Source organism: Budorcas taxicolor, chromosome 2 (assembly GCF_023091745.1).
Source record: "Budorcas taxicolor isolate Tak-1 chromosome 2, Takin1.1, whole genome shotgun sequence".
NCBI lineage: Eukaryota > Metazoa > Chordata > Mammalia > Artiodactyla > Bovidae > Budorcas > Budorcas taxicolor.
The window spans coordinates 165318648-165321636 of record NC_068911.1 but is presented as its reverse complement, the minus strand read 5'-3'; the positions used below and the strand labels follow the sequence as shown (position 1 = coordinate 165321636).

The window sequence follows — 2989 nt, the reverse complement described above, 5'->3', positions numbered from 1 at the left end:
CACATTTGGTATATTGCATCCTAAGAAAAGGAAGAACAACTGCTCTAGCAGAGAACCCACAGCACAAGATCCTGAAACTGTAAGAGAACTGAGAAAACTTGGACAAGGTATATCCAAAGTCCCTCTTCCTCCCTCAAGGCATTGCTCTTTCTGTACCTCTGAAACATTGGTAACTCCTGTCCAGCTTCTTCTGGGGATCAAAATTTTGACATTTTTTTGATAACTCCAAGGAACAATTTACAAGTTTGTTACCAAACCATAGAATCTTTTTAAAAATTTTATTGAAGTATAGTTGATTTACAATGTTGTATTAATTTCAAACAATGCAATCTTGTTTTCTACTTATCAATTAACTGAAAAAAAAAGAACTGATTGTTTTTGTTAAGCATGAACTTTGGCATCAGAAAAGCCTAGATTCAAATCTAGGTTCTGCCACTTACTAGCTGTAAACAGTAATTTTGCCTCTGTGAGGAACCTCAGATGATGTGTTTTGTTTGTTTGTTGATCTGTAAAATGGGGATAATAACAGAATCTCTACAGCAAGGTGGTTGTGACAAATAATAAGGTAAAGTATATTGTGGTTCTCAAAGTATGATTCCCAGACCAGCCACATTTAATCACCTATGAATTAGCCCCGCTTCTGACATACTGAATCTGTGACTCTTGGAATGGGACCCAGCAGTCTGTGTTGCAAGAGGCCTTCCGGAGGAGTCTAGTATAGATTGAATTTGAAAGCCACTGATATATATATATCAACCAGGCTCTTTATGCCTAACTATACACACACACAAACATACACACACACACAGACACACACTTGTGTATGTGCTAAGTTGCTTCAGTCATGTCTGACTCTGTGTGACCCTCTGCACTGTAGCCTGCCAGGCTCCTCTGTCCATGGGATTTCCCAGGCAAGAATACTGGAGTGGATTGCCATTTCCTTCTCCAGGGGATATTTCCCATCCAGGGATCAAACCTGCATCTCCTATGTTACAGGAGGATTCTTTTACCACTGAGCTACCTGGGAAGTTCCAATTATATAACATACCATGTATTATATATAATAATCAACATAATTAGTATTATATATTGTATATAATTACATATATTAAATAATGTATTACCTATAATGTGCTAGGCATACAGAGTCTGGCACACACCAATTCTCATTATTGTTATCACTATTATGATAACTATTGTTATCACTATTGTTAATAGTTCCAGCACATTCTGTCTGAGATATTGAGTTGGGGATGTATCTCTTCCTATTCCTATTCTACAAACATTAGGGAGGTCTTCTAATGTGATCAATTAGTGAGATGGGCTTCTAGCCTCTCCTTGCTCACTATTTCTCCAGACAAGTTAAGCCCCCTTGGTCACCCTGCCCATACCTGCATGCCAACTGTACGTGTATTGTGAAGACCTCTCCCCGGATGCCTCTTTTCCAAGGTCCTTCAACTGCACTTAGGTTCTCCTCAGCTGCAGGGCAGCTCTCCAGCCCACCTAAAGTCTGACAGCCCTGAGGCGCAAGGGAGGATTCCTTCTCCAGTTTGGGACCCACGATTCTACTTGTCTGCCCAGTGTTTGGCAGCTACTTCACTGGGATGACTCACTCTGGTCTGAGGTCAACCAAAACCCCCAAGCCTTTTTCTCAGGAACTGTCTGAGCTCTAGTTGTTCGGATCACTCAGTCCTTGATGTGTGCAATTCATTTCTTAAAAATAGCATTTGCTTTTGAATTACAAAAGTAAAAATGCTTGATGCAGTAAGTTAGGAAAACACAGAGGGAAACTAATCACTGGAAATGATTATTTTTAAATGGGCTGATTTTAAAAAATGACCCTATATTTTTGTAACCAAGGGAAAAACACCACTGTCAAGCAATTTCCATTTTGAGAGAAAAAAAAAAATAATTGGAGAAAGCAAAACTAATCTACCATAGGGAAATTGTGAATTCTAACATATATAGATATCTCATCTCATACATAATTCAAATGTATAATAATATAAACTCATCTCCCAGAGACTACCATTGCTAATATTTTTGATATAGCCTCCAGGCCTTTATGTTTAACATTCTGTATTTTTAAACTTAAATCTAGGTCTAAACTCAGAAATGGACCTGGCTCAGATTCTGGGTTTTGTATTTATTGGTTGTATCACTTTGGACAATTGATTTAAACTCTTTTTTTTTTTTTTTTGGTAGTTTGATTTTTTTTATTTTTAATTTTTTAAAAAGTTTATTTATTTTAATTGGAGGCTAATTACTTTACAATATTGTATTGGTTTTGCCATACATCAACTTGAATCCGCCAGGAGTGTAAAACAGTGGTTAGATGCCACGAAGTAGGTGGCAATGCCTTAACCGTATGCTGTTGTCAGGCCGGAGAGCCTCTTCCATCCTTGTCAAGGGAAGTGCTAACCTTCTCTCCTTTCTTACAACACTGATTTAAACTCTTGAAGCCTCAATTTTCTCATCTGTAAAATGAAGGTGATAATCTCTACTTCCCAGGATTGTGATAAAGATGAAAATTAATGGAAATAAAGCACATAGTTGTTGTTTTAGTTGCTAAGTTGTGTCCCACTCTTTTGCGACCCCACGGACAGCATCCCGCCAGGATCCTCTGTCTATTGGATCTCCCAGACAAAAATACTAGAGTGGGTGGCCATTTCCTTCTTCAGGGGATCTTCCCCACCCAGGGATCAAACTCGCGTCTTCTGTGTTGGCAGGCGTATTCTTTACCGCTGAGCCGCCAGGGAAGCCAAAGTGCACAGTAACAGACTGCAAAGAGCTTATATTTGGGTTGTTACTATTGCTAACCCCACCTGGCCAGTTGTTGCTCCCTTCCTGATCCGGGTGGGACACCACTCCTCTCTGTAGCCTTGCCTGGATGCTCTTACACATGACGCTTCTTCACTGTTTCCTTGCTGCCTTGAGCCCATCCTTTACAGTACCAGACACACGCTGCCGTGCCCCTTGCACTACTAAA

The 2989-nt window shown here is 39.7% G+C and overlaps 1 non-coding gene across 1 annotated transcript; it reads right to left on the bottom strand.

The window, feature by feature from the left end:
• Positions 1-2319: 2319 nt before the first annotated feature.
• LOC128044078 (U6atac minor spliceosomal RNA) lies at positions 2320-2444 on the bottom strand. The gene has a single exon (XR_008199056.1). It is a non-coding gene; the product is annotated as a U6atac minor spliceosomal RNA (small nuclear RNA).
• Positions 2445-2989: the final 545 nt, after the last annotated feature.